The sequence below is a fragment of the Tachyglossus aculeatus genome, chromosome X1 (genome assembly GCF_015852505.1).
Source record: "Tachyglossus aculeatus isolate mTacAcu1 chromosome X1, mTacAcu1.pri, whole genome shotgun sequence".
NCBI lineage: Eukaryota > Metazoa > Chordata > Mammalia > Monotremata > Tachyglossidae > Tachyglossus > Tachyglossus aculeatus.
In genome coordinates, this window is record NC_052101.1 from 66,254,495 (window position 1) to 66,274,003 (window position 19,509).

At 43.9% G+C, this 19,509-nt stretch overlaps 2 non-coding genes across 2 annotated transcripts; both read left to right on the top strand.

The window, feature by feature from the left end:
• Positions 1-225: 225 nt before the first annotated feature.
• Positions 226-363, top strand: LOC119920132. Its single transcript, XR_005447897.1, has one exon. It is a non-coding gene; the product is annotated as a small nucleolar RNA SNORA7 (small nucleolar RNA).
• Positions 364-18,947: 18,584 nt separating this feature from the next.
• Positions 18,948-19,085, top strand: LOC119920396. Its single transcript, XR_005448145.1, has one exon. It is a non-coding gene; the product is annotated as a small nucleolar RNA SNORA7 (small nucleolar RNA).
• Positions 19,086-19,509: the final 424 nt, after the last annotated feature.

The window sequence follows — 19,509 nt, forward strand, 5'->3', positions numbered from 1 at the left end:
TTCTGCATGCCTCAGTAGGGGTCCTACAAGGGGGATACAGTTGGATATAGGGGAGCTCAGTGTGGGCAGGGAATGTGTCTGTTTATTGCTACATTGTACTCTCCCAAGAACTTAGTACAGTGCTCTGCACACAGTAAGCGCTCAGTAAATATGACTGAATGAATGCACCTGCTCACTTCTTCTACAACAAAAACACAAAAAAATTGTGAAGTACAGTCCAGAGGCCCTCTCTCAGGGTCACACCTAGAGAGTTTCCAGTACTCTACCAGTCTCGGCTATGGGAGGGAGAGTCAAGAAGAGGCCTACCCATTCTATTCCCAGCTTGGCCAGTGGCTAGCGAGTGGAAGGCAATCTGCTACAAGTCAAAACTCACCCATGCTGGGCAGCAGTGGCATGGGAGAGAGTCGAGAGTGGAGACTCAAGTTTACAAGGCAGAAGGAGGCAATGGTAAACCACTTCCATATTTTTACCAAGAAAATTCTCTGGATCCACTACCAGAACAAGTGAAGGTGGAGAGCAGGGCATTCTGGGAGAGATGCGTCTGTGGTGTCCCTATGAGTCGGAAATGACTTGACGGCATAAGCCAAGGCAAGATAGGCCAGAGGAGTGATCACTGCTGATCTCCCTAAAGGACTCTGACCAACACTTCACCCCTAGGGCAGTGTGCAGCACTGTTCTCCTCCCTATGTTTTTTTTTTTCATGGTATTTGTTAAGAATTTACTGTGTGCCAGGCACTTTACTAAACACTGGGGTAGATACAAGCTAATCAGATTGGACACATTCCATGTCCCACATGGGGCTCACAGTCAAACTCCATTTTACAGATGAGATAACTGAGGCACTGAGAAGTGAATTGACTTGCCCAAGGTCACACAGCAGACAAGTGGCGGAGTCGACATTAAAACCCAAGTCCTTCAGACTCTCAGGCCCGTACTCTAGCTACTAGGCCACGCTGTTTTTCAATAGCCTGTTGTTGGATAGGGATTGTATTTCTGTTGCCAAATTGTACTTTCCAAGTGCTTAGTACAGCACTCTGCACACAGTAAGCACTCAATAAATACAATTGAATGAATGAATGAATAGTATTTATTGAGCACTTACCATGTGCAGAGCATTGTCCTGCCTCTCCCCATCATCATCATCATCATCAATCGTATTTATTGAGCGCTTACTATGTGCAGAGCACTGTACTAAGCGCTTGGGAAGTACAAATTGGCAACATATAGAGACAGTCCCTACCCAACAGTGGGCTCACAGTCTAAAAGGGGGAGACAGAAAACAAAACCAAACATACTAACAAAATAAAATAAATAGAATAGATATGTACAAGTAAAATAAATAAATAAATAGAGTAGTAAATATGTACAAACATATATACATATATACAGGTGCTGTGGGGAAGGGAAGGAGGTAAGAAGGGGGGATGGAGAGGGGGACGAGGGGGGGAGGAAGGAAGGGGCTCAGTCTGGGAAGGCCTCCTGGAGGAGGTGAGCTCTCAATAGGGCCTTGAAGGGAGGAAGAGAGCTAGCTTGGTGGATGGGCAGAGGGAGGGCATTCCAGGCCTGGGGGATGACATGGGCCGGGGGTCGATGGCGGGACAGGCAAGAACGAGGTACGGTGAGGAGATTAGCGGCGGAGGAGCGGAGGGTGCGGGGTGGGCTGTAGAAAGAGAGAAGGGAGGTGAGGTAGGAGGGGGCGAGGTGATGGAGAGCCTTGAAGCCCAGGGTGAGGAGTTTCTGCCTGATCCCCACTCCAGTCCATACTTCACTCCACGGCCTGGATCGTCTTTCTACAGAAATGTTCAGGACATCGCCCCCCACCCCCACCTCAAAAACCTCCAGTGGTTGCCTACCCACCTCCATATCAAACAAAAACTCCTCATCATTGGCTTTAAAGCACTTCATCACCTTGCCCACTGCTACCTCACCTTGCTTCTCTCCTACAACACAGCCTGCACATTTCACTCCTCTGGTGCTAACCTTCTCACTGTGCCTCGGTCTCTCCTGTCTCGCTTCCATCCCCTGGCCCACGTCCTACCTCTGGGCTGGAATGCCCTGCCCTCCTCAAATCCACCAGACAATTACTCTCCCCTCACTGCCCTGCTTCAAGGCCTTACTGAAGGCACATCTACTCCAAGAGGCCTTCCCAGACTAAGTCCCATTTTTTCTCATCTCCCACTCCCTCCTGCTTTCCTTTGACTTGCTCCCTTTGCTCTTCCCCCCTTCCCACCCCACAGCACTTATATATATATATATATATATATATATATATATATATATATATATATATATATATATAATTGTATTTATTTATACCGATGCCTGTTTATTTGTATTGCTGTCTCTCTCCCCCTTCTCTAGACTGTGAGCTCATTGTGGGGAGTGATTGTCACTTTATTGCTGTGTTGTACTTTCCCAAGCACTTAGAACAATGATTTGCACACAGTAAGTGCTTACTAAATATAACTGAATAAATGAAAGTGCAGGGGCACTCTCGTTGGGGTCATTAGAAATCAATCAATCAATCGTATTTATTGAGTGCTTACTCTGTGCAGAGCATTGTACTAAGCGCTTGGGAAGTACAAGCTGGCAACATACAGAGACAGGCCCTACCCAACAGTGGGCTCACAGTCTAGAAGGGGGAGACTGAGAACAAAACCAAATATATTAACAAAATAAAATAAATAGAATAGATAGGTATACGTAAAATAAATAAATAGAGCAATAAATATGTACAAACATATATACATATATACAGGTGCTGTGGGGAAGGGAAGGAGGTAAGATGGGGGGGATGGAGAGGGGAACAAGGGGGAGAGGAAGGAAGGGGCTCAGTCTGGGAAGGCCTCCTGGAGGAGGTGAGCTCTCAGTAGGGCCTTGAAGGGAGGAAGAAAGCTAGCTTGGCGGATGGACAGAGGGAAGGCATTCCAGGCCCGGGGGAGGACGTGGGCTGGGGGTCGATGGCAAGACAGGCGAGAATGAGGCACGGTGAGGAGATTAGTGGCAGAGGAGCGGAGGGTGCGGGGTGGGCTGTAGAAGGAGAGAAGGGAGGTGAGGTAGGAGAGGGCGAGGTGATGGAGAGCCTTGAAGCCCAGGGTGAGGAGTTTCTGCCTGATGCCAAGATTGATTGGTAGCCACTGGAGATTTTTGAGGAGGGGAGTAACATGCCCAGAGCGTTTTTGGACAAAGACAATCCGGGCAGCAGCGTGAAGTATGGATTGAAGTGGGGAGAGACACGAGGATGGGAGATCAGAGAGAAGGCTGATGCAGTAGTCCAGACAGTATAGGATGAGAGCTTGAACGAGCAGGGTAGCGGTTTGGATGGAGAGGAAAGGGCGTATTTTGGCAATGTTGTGGAGTTGAGACCAGCAGGTTTTGGTGACGGCTTGGATGTGAGGGGTGAATGAGAGAGCGGAGTCGAGGATGACACCAAGGTTGCGGGCTTGTGAGACGGGAAGGATGGTAGTGTCGTCAACAGAGATGGGAAAGTCAGGTAGAGGGCAGGGTTTGGGAGGGAAGACGAGGATTTCAGTCTTGGACGGGCAGACATCCAGATGGAGATATCCTGAAGGCAGGAGGAGATGCGAGCCTGGAGAGAGGGGGAGAGAGCAGGGGCAGAAGCCGTGGGAGCGAATGAGGTCACCAAGGGAGTGAGTGTAGATAGAGAACAGAAGGGGACCAAGCACTGAACCTTGGGGAACCCCCACAGTAAGAGGATGGGAGGGGGAGGTGGAGCCTGCAAAAGAGACTGAGAATGAAAGACAGGAGAGATAAGAGGAGAACCAGGAGAGGACAGAGTCTGCAAAGCCAAGGTTGGATAGCATGTTGAGGAGAAGGGGGTGGTCCACAGTGTCAAAGGCAGCTGAGAGGTCGAGGAGGATTAGGATAGAGTATGAGCTGTTGGATTTGGCAAGCAGGAGGTCATTGGTGACTTTTGAGAGGGCAGTTTCCGTGGAATGTAGGGGACGGAAGCCAGACTGGAGGAGGTGGAGGAGAGAGTTGGTGCTGAGGAATTCAAGGCAGCGCATGTCATTCAAGGAGTTTGGAAAGGAATCGTAGGAGGGATATGGGGCGATAACTAGAATGTGAGGTGGGGTCAAGAGAAGATTTTTTTAGGATGGGAGAGACATGGGCATGTTTGAAGGCAGAGGGGAAAGAACCACTGAAGAGTGAGCGGTTGAAGATGGAAGTTAAGGAGGGGAGAAGGAATGGAGCAAGAGATTTCATGAGATGAGAGGGAATGGGGTCAGAAGCACAGGTGGCCGGAGTAGCACTTGAGAGGAGGGAGGAGAGCTCCTCTGAGGAGACTGCTGGGAAGGATGGGAGAGTAGCAGAGAGTGTTGAGAGCCGGGGGGTTGGAGAAGGTGGGGGAGTGACTTTGGGGAGGTAGGACCTGATGGATTTAATTTTGTTAATGAAGTAGGAGGCCAGATCGTTGGGGGTGAGGGAAGGAGGAGGGGGAGGAACTGGGGGCCTGAGAAGGGAGTTGAATATACGGAAGAGCTGACGGGGATGATGGGCATGGGTGTCAATAAAGGAGGAGAAATAGTTTTGTCTGTCAGAGGAGAGGGCGGTGTTAAGGCAGGAAAGGATAAACTTGAAGTGAACGAGGTTGGCATGGTGTTTAGACTTTCGCCAGCAGCCTTTGGCAGCTCGAGCATAAGAGCGAAGGAGGCGGACAGTGGCAGTGATCCAGGGCTGTGGGTTAGTGGTACGAGAGCGGCGAAGCGAAAGGGGAGCGAGTGAGTCTAGCTTGGTAGAAAGGGTAGAGTTGAGAGCAGTAATCTGATCATCAAGACTGGGTAGAGAGGAGAGGGAGGCGAGGTGGGGTGTGAGGCACTCAGAAAGATGGATGGGGTCAAGAGAGCAGAGATCTCTGTGAGGGAGTAATAGGATTTACATGGGAAAGGAGTGTGAGTGAGGAGGCAGGTGAGAAGATTATGATCAGAGAGAGGGATTTCAGAGTTGGTGAGGGTGGACACAGTGCAGCGATAGGAGATGATGAGTTCGAGGGTATGACCAAGTTGGTGAGTGGGTGAGGTGGGGTGGAGCAAGTGGTTGGCAGCATCGAGGAGAGATAGAAGGCGGGCGGCAGAGGAGTCATCCGGGATATCCATGTGGATGTTGAAGTCTCCGAGGATCAGAGAAATCACAGAAATCAACAACTAAAACTGGATGCTGAAAAATGGCAATGACAATTGTAATTTATGACAGTTGAATGACAATTCATGACTAATGACAATTACATATGCCATCAATCCTAATCAGCACATATAAAACTGTCCAGATTCATCAAAAGACCTTTTGTGCAATGTTAAAATGTCTTTTAGACTACCCACACTCATTTTTTTTTTAATCTCATAGCCTGGCTACCTGCCGCAAGCCAGGAGATTGTAATTGGTGAAAACTAGGAGGGGAGAGGGAAACTTTCAGATTTGCATTGCAGGGTTCCCCCCTCTTCCTGACCACTTAGACCAGCTGACTAGTTTCAGCACATTTGCTTCTAAAATGGGACATGATAAGCAGCATGGCCTAGTGGCTAAAGTACAGGCCTGGGGGTCAGAAGGACTTGGGTCTAATGTCAACTCCACCACTTGTCTGCTGTGTGACTTTGGGCGTCACAACTCAGTGCCTCAGTTATCTCATCTGTAAAATGGAGATTAAGACTGTGAGCTTCACGTGGAACATGGAATGTGTCCAATCTGATTAACTGTATCTACCTCAGTGCCTGGCACATAGTAAGTTCTTAACAAATGCCATGAAAAAAAAAACATAAAGAAAGTCCGTGCTCTTTTCACTGAGCCATGTTGCTTCTCTAAGCATTTGGATAACTGCTGATGAAATATTCAACTTCTCATCTAGGAACAGGAATATCATTTTGGGAAATTACACTCTATTCCTTAGTGAAGCAATAAATCAATGGTATTTATCGTGCAGAGCACTGTACTAAGCACTTTGAGTGTGTACAATATAACAGAGTTGGTAGATCCACTCCCTGCTTTCAGTGGTTCTGGAAGACTTTCTGGACTTGAAAATATTTACTTTGGGGATCTAGATGTGCATATCTAGCACAGACTGGTACTTATTTGCAAGCCCTAATAGGAATTGATTATTATTAATTATTCATCAGCCTTAGTAATTTAGCATATTCCCTGCTGTGTTTTCAATCCTCCAGAGATTCCAAAGAGGTCCAGAGACAACAACAGGGCATTAGAGTCACTGCCTAGTAGAAGTACCTGCTACCCATTTTTTATGTTAATTTATGTGGACCATACCCCCACGTCTCTCTGGGCCAGTTCCACTGTCAATCACCCATTACTTTGATAATGCAATACTGTTAAGGCTCAGGTCCCCTTCTCCTCATCATTTAAGACTGCTGGCTTTCTTACATGACTATGTCTTTCAAAAACAATCCCACTTATTTTCTGAAGGGGATCAGCGTTGGCCCCTTTTGTCTTCTGAGTACCATGTACCATGACATTTTCCTATGGGTTGAAAAAGCATAAACTTCAATAAAAACAGGCAATCAGATTGGAACTCCCCAGAGAAAACTTGAAATGATCAAGGCAGCTTGAGACAATATTTATTACTGCAAGAAATTGTATGAAGTTTTGAGGGAAACAAACTCATACTACCCTAGTTAGAATGTGGAACAACTGTAAATCCTCATTTACTGTGGAGATGCTGATAACTGATTTCATTAGATACCACCAGGGAGTGCACTGATAGAAAATAGTAAGTCGTTAGCAGTGACCATGATCTATAGTTATGCTTTTGTACCTGATCTGATTGCTGGTCACCTCGTCAAGAAAAGTGACAACTTTAAGCAGTGCAAAAGACTCCTTTTTTTCTTGGCAAACAGGAAATCCATTGTAAATCAATATAATCAGAACAAGCTAGCAGGAAGTCATTTTCACACTTCACCCCCGAGCTTCTAAAATAACTTTCCAAGAATACTGCTTTTATTTTCTCTCTGTTCCTGATATAGATGACCTCTTTCTGACAAAGAAGCAGTATTAGGGCAAGATGTTTTGGCAGACCCAAAAAGGGAAACCACTGAAATTGTAGAGACAGACTTGGGCACATTTTCACTGGAAGCCCAGTTAAGGAAAAAACAATACGGATTGGAGACAGCTAGCTTGAAGGGCTGCTAAAGGCCATTGGTTCACATGAATAGTTGCTGAAAGGTATGAGTTAATGGCTTCTCAGGGTCATTGCTAGATTTTGGCCTGATGGTAAAATGGAATGTTCAGTGCACTGCTGAAGCTTGGATAAGTACCCAAACACACTTCAGGAAACCATGCCAAACACATTTCCTGAACTGTGTGGGGTAGCTTGTATTGGTGCTGTCACTGCTTTCTAGAAAAAGGGTCCTTAATAATAATGATGGTGTTTGTTAAGCGCAATGTGCGAAGCACTGTTCTAAGCCCTGGGGGGATACAAGGTGCTCAGGTTGTCCCACGTGGGGCTCACAGTCTTAACCCCCATTTTACAGATGAGGTAACTGAGGCACAGAGAAGTTAAGTGGCTTGCCCAAGGTCACACAGCTGACAAGTTGTGTATCCGGGATTCAAACCCATAACCTCTGACTCCCAAGCCCACGCTCTTTCCACTGAGCCATGCTGCTTCTCAGAGTTTGTGTAGATCCCTGTACCTGATCCTCTATGTTACTCACATCTGGACCCTTGTTCCAGCGATCACTAATCCATATGATAACCTCTCAGCACTTATTCTCAGAGGCTAACCCTTCCTTCCTTTAAATCTCAGCTCAACTGCCAGCTCTTCCAAGAAGATTTCCCTAATTTACTCCACTCATTTCCCCACTTCAAGTTAGTTCCATCCAGGACCTACTCCATACCCTCCACTCATTTCTGTATATATTTTAATTACATGGGCATGTCTTTATATTGATTATGCGTTTGTCTTTTGCCTCGCCTATCTTTCATTCATTCAATCATATTTACTGAGCGCTTAATGTGTGCAGAGCACTGTACTAAGCGCTTGGGAAGTACAAGTTGGCAACATATAGAGACGGTCTCTACCCAACAATGGGCTCACAGTCTAGAAGGGAGAGACAGACAACAAAACAAAACATATTAACAAAATAAAATAGAATAGTAAACATGTACAAGTAAAATAGAGTAATAAATCTGTACAAACATATATACAGGTGCTGTGGGGAGGGGAAGGAAGTAGGGCAGGGGGGATGGGGAGGGCGAGAGGAGTAAGTTGTTTTGCTATCAGCTATCTGCTTGCTATCAGACAGCAAGTTGTTTTGACAGGTGGGCAGGACCACCTCTACTCTTCAGTCTGTGCTCCTGGATATCCATACAGTATTTTGAAAACAGTGTTCAAAAAATATTTCTTGATGATGATGTCGTAACGGTCCTGAAGCCTCACATACATTCTGTGAAAACAAAAAATAACTCTCCTGCCTCCCTCAAAAAGCAACTGAGGTTGGTGGCAGAACTGGTGTTCTTCTGTAGGACGCTGTTCCCTCTTGGAAACTCTTGGAAAACTCTTCTGGAAGCCAAGAGTTAAGGACAAACATCGAGCTACACATGAGCCTGGACTATCAGGAAGCAAACATGTGAGGCTCTATTTTTGCAGCCAGAAATCACTTTGGGATAATGAACCTTTAATGGCCGAAAAAGTATCAACTGGAAAATGGACTGATTCAGTCAGATACCATTTCCTCAACTATGTAACCAGCTATAATCACACAATATATGTTGAGCCAAACTCTCTCAGTAAACTACCATTTCTGAATACTGAAGTTCACTTTCCAGGCCCGTGCTCTTTCCACTAGGCCATGCTGCTCCTAAGTGCTTAAATGGCACTGAAGCGGCATTTTGTGGGGATATAAACTGGGGTGATTAGAGACTACTTGGGGAAGGCCTCCTGGAAGAGATGTGATCTCAGAAGGATTTTTAAGAGCTATCCGATGAAGGTGGGGGTGTTTCAGTCAGGGAGAAGGGTGGGGTTAAGAAAGCAGCAGGAGTAACTTACAGTAGTCTATACAAGTAAAGCCTGGATCATTCTTTTTGTGGACCAGCATCTTTCTCCCCTTCTTGCCCTCTCTCTATTACCTGCAGCAGATTTTTTATTTGGCTCCCATGACTGGGAGATTACTCAATCCTCTGGACAAACTCCTAATGGAGAAGGCCAAGTTGGAAGCCACTTTCATTATCTCTTCTCTAGGTAAAGCTTCATGTTGATCAGAAAACCTCATGGATTTCCTACTTGATTCATTTCCCTTGATGGGATCATTTTCCTGCAGTGGAGAAAGGTTTCATGTGAATGAGTGGGAGAGGCACACCTCATCCTTGCCCTTTCACAGTAGAACAACCCAGTCCCATCCTACCCTAAAAGAACATGAACAGCCACCAGCATCTTGGAAACTGGTCCTCTATAAAGCCCCCAAAAGGAAGCTCTGTTTGTATTTAGATCGATAAATACAATAAAGGAGAGGAGCACAGGAGAAAACCAGAATGATAAAGGCAGGAGAATTTTCCTGTTGGGAACTCAAATAAGAAGCACACCAATCAACTACTAGTATGCACTGAGCCCTTACTATGTGCAGAGCACTGTATTGAATGCTTGGGAGAATACAACAGACTTGGTAGACGCGTTCCCTGCCCACAGTGAGTTTACAGTCTAGAGAGGGAGACAAACATTAATTTGAGCAATTTATAGTATCACCAACACTATCTGACCTTTGGACTAGAAATTGGAGAAGGGGCTAATAGGATAAAGAAATGGGCTCAAGATTGCTGAAAAGACCTTTCGGTGGGAGAGTTTAAGCCTGCCTGGAAAAGAACAATGAACAATTAAAACCTATACCAGCCTGTGATGATTTGGAATTGGGAAAATTGAAGAAACAGGCAGATCAAAATAAGACCCTTCAAAGCCCTACTGAGAGCTCACCTCCTTCAAGAGGCCTTCCCAGACTGAGCCCCCTTTTTCCTCTTCTCCTCCCCATCCCCCCCCACCCTACCTCCTTCGCCTCCACACAGCACCTGTATATATGTTTGTACAGATTTATTACTCTATTTATTTTATTTGTACATATTTACTATTCTATTTATTTTGCTAATGATGTGCATTTAGCTTTAATTCTATTTGTTCTGACAACTTGACACCTGTCCACATGTTTTGTTTTGTTGTCTGTCTCCCCCTTCTAGACTGTGAGCCCGTTGTTGGGTAGGGATCGTCTCTATATGTTGCCAACTTGTACTTCCCAATCGCTTAGTACAGTGCTCTGCACACAGTAAGCACTCAATAAATGCGATTGAATGAATGAATGAAGACCAAGATCTAAGCTAGAAAAAGAAAGGGAGAGGGCAACATGGAGGGATCTGGTAGGATTTGGAATTATAAGAAAAAATATGGAATTTTTCACAACAAGATGATTATAGTTAGACATTGCCTAGTGGATAGAGCACAGGACTGGGAGTTAGAAGGACCTGGGTTCTAATTCAGACTCCATCACTTTTCTGCTGTGACACCTTGGGCAAATCATCTAACGTCTCTGTGCCTTGGTTACTTCATAGGTAAAATGGGGATTAAGATTGTGAGCCCCATGTGGGACATGGACTTTTTCCAACTCAATTATACTGTATCTTGCCCAGCGCTTAGTATAGTGCCTGGCACATAGTACGTGCCTAACAAATACTGTTTTTTTTTTTAAAAAAGGCTGGTTTCAAGCATATAGTGCATTACAAAGAAGAACATAAATACTCCTAGCTGCCCTCTCAGTGGAATACATTTCAAGACCCAATCCTTATCACAGCATGCTAGTTCACAGAGACCATCAGATAAACCATAACTAGAAATGCCAACTAAGTTATTTGAAAAAGGACAAAGAGGTTAAATGAAGATAGCAGTATGACCTACTGGATAGAGCACGGGCCAGAGAGACAGAAGGACCTGGGTTCTAATTCCAGTTCTGCCACTTGTCTACTGTGTGACCTTGGGCAAGTCACTTCACTTCTCTGTGCCTCAGTTCCCCCATCTGTAAAGTGAGGATTAAGACTACTGAGTCTCATGTAGTACATGGACTATGTCCAACCTGATTTGTTCATATCTACCCCAGTGTTTAGTACAGTACCTGGCAGAAAGTAAGCACTTAACAGATACCATAAAAAAGATAAAGAGAATCTATCATTAATAAGTATAAAACCTCATCCTATTCATGGTAATTCCACTGAGCTCTGCTTTCCAAAAAAAGCCCATACTACCATCACACTGTGACAGTTTCTGACAGAATGTTCTGGCTTTTTAAATTCAATTTTCTACTTCCTCAACTATTATTGTGTTGTTGTTCAGTGTGCTGCCCAGCTAACAGAGTCCTATGACTGAGTTTAGTTCTTTATTGCCAATACAGATTTTTGGTTGTATGGGTCCAGTTTTCTAGATACAGTCTGATTCATTACCTCGCCAATCCTTCACACCTGGCAGATTCAGTGAAGCATTTTACAATTATTCACATGTTTTCTTGGGTTTGCACTTCTAAGAGAAGTAGCATTGCCTAATGGATAGAGCACGGGCCTGGGAGTCAGAAAGACCTGAGGTTGAATCCCAGCTTTGCCCACTTGTCTGCTGTGTGAGCTTGGGCAAGTTACCACTTCTCTGTACCTCAGTTACCCCATCTGTAAAATGGAGATTAAGACTAACGGGGAAGACTGACATTAAAATAAACTACAAGTAAGGGAAGTAATCAATTATAAGGTTTTGTACATAAATGTTTTGGGTGTAAGGATGTGGGGGAGGGGAAGAGTTCCTAAGGGCTTAGCAGGTGGGAGGATGAGAGAGTAGTCAGAGAAGGCTTCCTGGATCAGACATGACTTCAGAGGGTTTTGAAGATGAGGAAAATGCTGGTCTATTGGCTATGTAGGGGGAGGAAGTTCCAGGCAAAAAGGGAGGAAATGAGCAAGATGTCGAAGGTAGTGAGGCAAGAGTGAGGGACAGTGAGTAGGCTGGTATTAGAGTGAAGTGTGTGGGTTGGGTTATGGGAGACGAGTCAGGGGATAAGTAAGGAGGAGAGCTGATTGTGTGTCTTGAATTTGTTGGTGAGGAATTTTGGGGTTTCCTCTGGGCAGAATTCAGGGCTGCTTTGCTGTATACAATCAAACTAGGGCTAGAAGGATTGACCACCCTAGGCTGACACAACCCAAGGCAGGTAGCTCTCCACCAGCTACTCCTAATTAATAATGATGGTATTTGTTAAGCGCTTGCTATGTGCAAAGCACTGTTCTAAGCGCTGGGGAGGTTACAAGGTGATCAGGTTGTCCCACGGCGGGGCTCACAGTTTTAATCCCCATTTTACAGATGAGGTAACTGAGACCCAGAGAAGTTAAGTGACTTGCCCAAAGTCACACAGCTGACAGTTACTGGAGGCGGGATTTGAACCCATGACCTCTGACTCCAAAGCCCGGGCTTTTTCCACTGAGCCATGCTGCTTCAGTGGCCATAACTGAGCTACACCCACAAACAGGACAGAGAAATAAACAAGATTTAGGTCACAGTATAACTAGAGCAAAATAAACACGGAATATTAAAAGAGAAACTGGCAAGGTAGCTGTCTATAGCTCCTGAAGATCCTCCTCTTGGAAATCTGTCCTAATCAACTGGTCATGTGGACTCAGGTCTTGAGAGAGCTCTGAAAACCTGGGTGTAAACTGAAATTATCTGTTGACTCCCGTAACCAAGTTAACCCACACTAACCATTCTTTTCATCCCCAGTGTTGCTTGCTAAGAAATAACTTAATACATGCCTTGTCACTCAGAACTTACTTCTTCTCCTCAGCTCCTAGTGAAAGATAACTTTTATTTCTCTTTCCCCTGTCCCCACCACCAATGAAGGGTGGGGACTTTTCATCATATTGGCTAACCACCAATCCCAACAAATTATTCCAAAACACCTTGGAATTGTGTGGGGGATGCAGAAGGAAAGACTGTACTATCATTCCAAAACACCTTAGTGGCCATCTGTGGGTCTAGATAATAGAGAATAACTAGCCCAGAGTCCCGGGAAGAAGACTTTGTGAAGCCATTAGAAGCAGTGTCAAGGAAGAACTGGGTTCCCACGAAAGCGGATGGCTGTCCATCTCCAAGCATGTTGTAGAGCCTGAAGTATCTCCAATTATTCAATTCATTCAATCAAGTGTATTTGCTGAGTGCTTATTGTGTGCAGAGTGCTGTACTAAGTGCTTCGGAGACACATATCCTGCCCACAAATGGCTTACAGCCTAAAAGGGGAGACAGACGCCAATATAAATAAATTACAGATATGTACAATAGTGCTGTGGGGCTGGGAAGGGGGGGTAAATAGAGTAAGCAAGTCAGGGTGATGCAGAAAGGAGGGGAGAAGAGGAAAGGAGGGCTTAGTCAGGAAAGGCCTCTTAAAGGAGATGAGCCTTCAATAAGTCTTTGAAGTGAGGGAGAGGAATTGTCTGTTGGACATGAGGAGGGAATCAGGATACAGCCCAGAATGAATATATGGCAGAGGGAGAGAGCTATTAACTCTGATGTTGTCACCCACCCAAGAAATGCCCAGGACCATTTACACTGGGTAAAGGTAATAGTAACTGAATGTCAGCATGCTTATGTAGTCCTCAAAGACTTGTCCTTGATTGGGTCCAAAACATGACCAAAATCCCATGACCTGGGATTACAAGCCTTGGTGGTGGGGGGAGGAGGGGTTGGTTTTGTGTGTGTGTGTGTGTGTGTGTGTGTGTGTCTGTCTGTCTGTCTGTCTGTCTGTCCGTGATTGGGTAGGGACCGTCTCTATATGTTGCCAACTTGTACTTCCCAAGTGCTTAGTACAGTGCTCTGCACACAGTAAGCACTCAATAAATGCGATTGAATGAATGAATTGTGTGTGTGTGTGTGTGTGTGTGTGTGTGTGTTAGAGAGAGAGAGAATACGCGAGAGAGTTCACGTGTTGGGCTAGCCTCATTTGGAGTTTTACATGACTGTATGTTGTGAAATCTGCAGCCTCCCTCTAATATGAGCTTCTGTTAGATCACAATTAAATTTCACTGAATCTCGGGCATGCTAAATTTAAGGGTAGGGATGACTGTTGGCTGGGAAGTCAATTCAGTAGTCTAAGAAAAATTTTGTTCCACAATTGTACGGGTGCTTTATTGGGGTTTCCATCAGCCAATATCACCCCTAGACAGATGGCAATTGTTTAAGGAACAATACTTGGAAAAAATGAATATGGAATAAACGATAGAATTTCAAACGACATATAAAATGAGATGAAGTGAAAGGCCAAGGCGTAAAAGACAAAACAGTTTAAGAACTGGTCAGCCCTTTGAAATGTTTTACTAGTCTGCCCATCCCCCAGGAGGTATATGGGGAGCAACTTGTCTGTTCATCATTTTTCATCCTTGGCAAGTGGCTGACAGGTGGCAGACATCAAAGTCATCATTCACAGGATTGCAAAAATGAGAAAGAGGAGCTGAGAGTCAATGACAACAGCAATTAAATAAGTAGTGTATAGCAAATTCAGAGTGGAGAAGAACAGTTGTAGAAATTGGCAAGAACTCCTCCCATTCCAGTGAATACACAAATATAACTATGCAAATTACCCCAGTTCCAGAAGTCTAGGGCCTGAAACAAATTAAACCACATTCAAAGATGTTAGGTTGTACACAGATTAATAATACAACAATAATGGAAAAAGACCACCCACTTTACTTTTACCATTATTCACATTGGCCATATCATAATTATGAGGGAAAAGTGGGGACTCCCCAAAAATTTTTTACCAGTCTCCATGAAAGTTTTAGTCTCTCAAGAATTACTTACAAGAGAAAAATTATTTAATAGTAATACTGGGGGGTAATGTGGTTTAGTGCAAAATGCATCAGTCTGGGAGTCAGGAGACCTAGATTTTAATTCCATCTCTCCCACTGGCCTTCTGGTGACCTTGAGCAAATCTCTTATCCTCTCTTGGCCTCACTTTCCTCATCTTCAAATATAATAACTGCCTCACCTTACCTCTCAGTAATACTGTGAGGATAAAATGAGAAAGCTGTTATGAAAGAGCACTGAAAAAAGTGCTACAGGCTTTCAAGATTTTATTATTATGAATGATTGAGTTTTCAGTGAATGTCTTTTCCATTCACCTTAGTAGAGAGGAACAAAATAACAAAGAAGAAAATTCCTTGCCATCAATCAACATGGTTCAACCATGGGCCTGCAAACCAAATGCCACCTATAAATGTTTCCATACTCCACTCTTTCCCAGCAAGCTCCTGGTGTCCAGGAGCTGAATAAAAGAGCTAAAGCTGGAGTGTGGCCATGGAGGACAAAAATCTTTGGTGGCATTTTCCATCTCTGCTTCCCAGTCTTCCTGCCTCTTTCCTCCAACCCCAAGAAAGTTTGGCCTCACCTTCACTTTCAGGCCAGTTTCACTAGGCCTCTGGACTTTTGTGCCTTATGTTCAAGAAACATTTGAAACTAAGCCCTCTAGTCGATTTGATTTTTTTAAGATGGAGTCTTTAAGACAGAGATGTGGTTCTTCCTATAGTCAGCTCCAAATTGCTCAGCAGGTAAAAATCTCATTTAAGATATTGAACTCCTATTTCCCTAGATCTCTTTACTATATCAGGAAGCAAAACGATTGGTTGCCATGGAGCTCCTTTCATTTCTCCTGCCCAACTTCTAATGGAATATAATGGTTAAAAGACAAGTAAAAGGATGGGTTAGGATAAGAAACAGTGAAACATGCTTGGATCTTCCACCCTTAATAAAGAATTGACTGTAGGAAAAGTGGGTAGTGTGCTAGCTGAAGTCTTGAGAACTAGGACTTAGACGACTGAGAGATCAGATTTCTAATAGCTCATACAGAAAAAAAATAATGCCATTAATGAGGTTTTCAGCCTAGGAGTTGATCCCTCAGTGGTTGTGAATTTGTTAGATAGCATTTCCTGTCTGATCACCAATGGCTGTTATGTATTTCAATTCTGCTGCCTTCAGAATGATTTACACTGATTACTGAAAGTTGTTTTTTTGCTGTTCTTTTTTTTTTTTGGAGCAAAGATCGGAGACTCCAGGATGAGGCTGAGCAATGACAACTTCAACAGGAAAAAAATTACCCAAAGAATAGTGGAGATGAGATTCTAAGATATATCTAGGAAAGCATGAGATAACTTCTGGGTGGGGGATTTTAAGTTCTATCAGTTTTTCTTTTCCTCGAAGCACCAAGTATAAAATCTCTGGCTTTACTCTGAGGAAGGAGATAGATTAATCTGCCATAGCAGAAATAGGCTGAAAGGGAAGGGTGTTCACTGTTGACTGTGTGAGTGATGAATGTCTGAAGCGAGAATCTGAACAGCGGTCCAAACTTAACTCTTTGCTCAAATGAGATTATTAAGCTTGCCTCTCAGAGGTCATGCTTGTTTGTGCAGTGGCTGATCACTGAGGCTTTCATATACAGGTCTGATTATTAGCTAGATTGGGCTTATAAATAATATATTCATTGCCTCTGCTGTAAGAAGAAAACAGCTCCTTTGCAAAGACGAGATTTGTCATCACACAAGAAAAAAACCTCAGATTCACCTTGTTCTTACTTAAATGCCCAGCATGAACAAATGAGCCTGATTAGACTCTATATACACAGTTCCTTTAGGAGTCCGGTGAGAGGAAGCACCGTCAAGACAAGAAATTTCTTCAGAAATAATTTATGCAGCCTTGCTCTACTTTATTTCTTCCCTCAGAGAATGTGAAATACTTTTGTAACAGATCACTTCAGTCAAATTAACTAAACGAGGTTGTTTGGAGGTGTCCAATGGCAAGCTGGAAAATTGGTTCCCCAAAATCTGCATAAAATAGATCAGGTCAAAGTCAATCACTCTTGCTCCATCCAGTAACCCAAACCAGATTCAGATGAAATGAAACTGATTGGTGGTCCTGATTACAACCAATGAATGGAACGACAGATGGTTTTCTCTAATGGAAGTTTCCTTCTTGACTGTCAATAAAAATGTACAGCCATGTCTGAAGTCAACCTGAGTTTATTTAGGCTCTCAGGGTGATGTGCCTACTGCCATCTTTCTGATTTCTAGATTCTTGACAAGTACACATTCATATGCTCTCTATCACATTAGACTTAATGAGTGCAACACTCATTTCAACATGTACCATAATGAAAGCCATCAGATGATGGGGTCAGAGTCTCTCCATAACTGGCAGTTTTCCATTTAGGCTTACTATCCCACACAGTTGTTTATCTATGTCTGATCAGTTTTACTGCTTTTCAAAAATTTACATCTTAATCTTTAAAACACAAATAACATAGTGGCAGTAATCATCTTTAATATTAGAGTGGGCTGCCATGTCATTTATTTTAAGCCAGGAAAGCATCTACAGAGCTCAAAAAAATAAAATATATAATGGAATAGTCTCCATTTACAGGTGGAAGAAGGAAGGTGGGGCAGTATGGGTAATTTGGCATTTTCAGAAGATCTGGGCTCTGGAAATACTCAGCAAATTTGGTTGTACTGAAAAGTTCAAAGTTCTGAGACTACTTCATGATGGTGTGGCTGGGTTAGAGTCTGTCATCCATTTCCTATTGCCAGTGGAGTAGAGCAGGGCCATGTAGCTAGCCCAGTCCTGTTCAATTTCTTCTACCAAGCTATGCTGGAAGACACTTTGTGCATCTCTGGGAAACTCCTCCAACCCAACTGACCTCAAGCATCATACAAAGTCCTAATAATAATAATAATAATAATAATAATAATGGCATTTGTTAAGCTCTTACTATGTGCAAAGCACTGTTCCAAGTGCTGGGGAGGGTACAAGGTGATCAAGTTGCCCCACGTGGGGCTCACAGTCTTAATCCCCATTTTACAGAAGAAGGAACTGAGGCACAGAGAAGTGAAGTGACTTGTCCAAAGTCACACAGCTGACAAGTGGCAGTGCCGGGATTTGAACCCATGATCTCTGACTCCCAAGCTCATGCTCTTTCCACTGACACATGCTGCTTCTCAGAACTGTTCCATGCAGATGACCGCACCCTAGACACACACAACCACGAAGACAAATAAATGATTGCAAACCGATTCACCTAATTAGCCAAATGTTCTGGGCTGACGATAAGCCTGAAGAAGCCGTGCAGCCTACTGGATAGAGCATGGGTGTGGGAGTCAAAAGGACCTGGTTTCTAATCTCAGCTTCGCTACTCGTCTGCTGTGTGACCTTGGGCAAGTCACTTCACTTGTCTGTGCCTCAGTTCCCTCATCTCTAAAATGGGGATTAAGACTGGGAGCCCCATATAGGATACTGACTGTGTCCAGGCTGATTAGTTTGTACCTACCTCGGTGCTTAGTACAGTGCCTGGTACATAGTAAGCATTTAACAAATACCATTTGAAAAAAAAGAAAACCGAGGTAATGTATCAGCTTGCATGAGACAACCCATGTACCTAGCCAAACTTTTATGTTGGTAACACAGAACTAAATAATTACACAATTCTGTTACCTAGAAAGCACACTAACCCATTGATGCAGTGATAGACAAGGAAATAGAAAAGAGAATCAAGAAGGTCAGCACTTCTCTTGTGAGATTGCCAGAGTGGGGCAACACTGTGGAATCATGTTCCAGACTAAAGGCTTACAGGACTGTAGTGCTAGCCAACGTTCTCTAAGGCAGGGAGACCTGGACCCTTATAGGCATTTTGAGCTGTTCCATTAGTGACAATTACAGGCCATATTCAATACCAAATGGCAAAACAGAAAAATCAGCAATGAAACTCTGGAAAGTAACCAGTGTCCTAGCACATATCTAAGCTCACCTCATCATTGCTGGTGTTAAGAAATGTTGGAGGAGAATGAACCACAGCAGGATACTCAAACAAATTTACCGAGAGATGAAATTGGGAAACCAAAATCAAGGCAGACAGAGGAAATGCTTTAAGAACATGTAAAACACCCAGACACCTCTCAGAGTTGCACCGGGAGAGTTTCCAGTACTCTACCAGTCTCGACAACGGGAGGGAGAGTCAAGCAGAGGCATATACATTCCATTCCTAGCTTGGGCAGTGGCTAGCAAGTGGAAGGCAATCTGCTACAAATCAGAACTCACCTTTGCTGGACAGTTTACTGTACTCTTCATTTGCTTCTTCAGAAGACTTCTTGTAGACACCTCCTGGTAATGTAAACCAGAGAACAGTGGTAGTTTCCACAATCATCTCTCTCCCCTTCCAAATCAATCAGCAGTAGCACTTACAGAATGCTAAGCAAGATGCACACTCCCTGACTTCAAGAGTGTACAATCTAATGAGAAAGTCAGACATAAAAGAATTTACAAATGCTGGGAGTCAATCATATTTATTGAGTGCTTGTTGTGTGCAGAGCACTGTACTAAACACTTGGGAGAGTACAATTTAACAATAAACAGACACGTTCCCTACCCATGATGAGCTTACAGTCTGGAGGAGCAGGGGGAAGAAACAATTAAGCAGGTGTAGATTAAGTTGAAATAGTTGAATAAAGAATT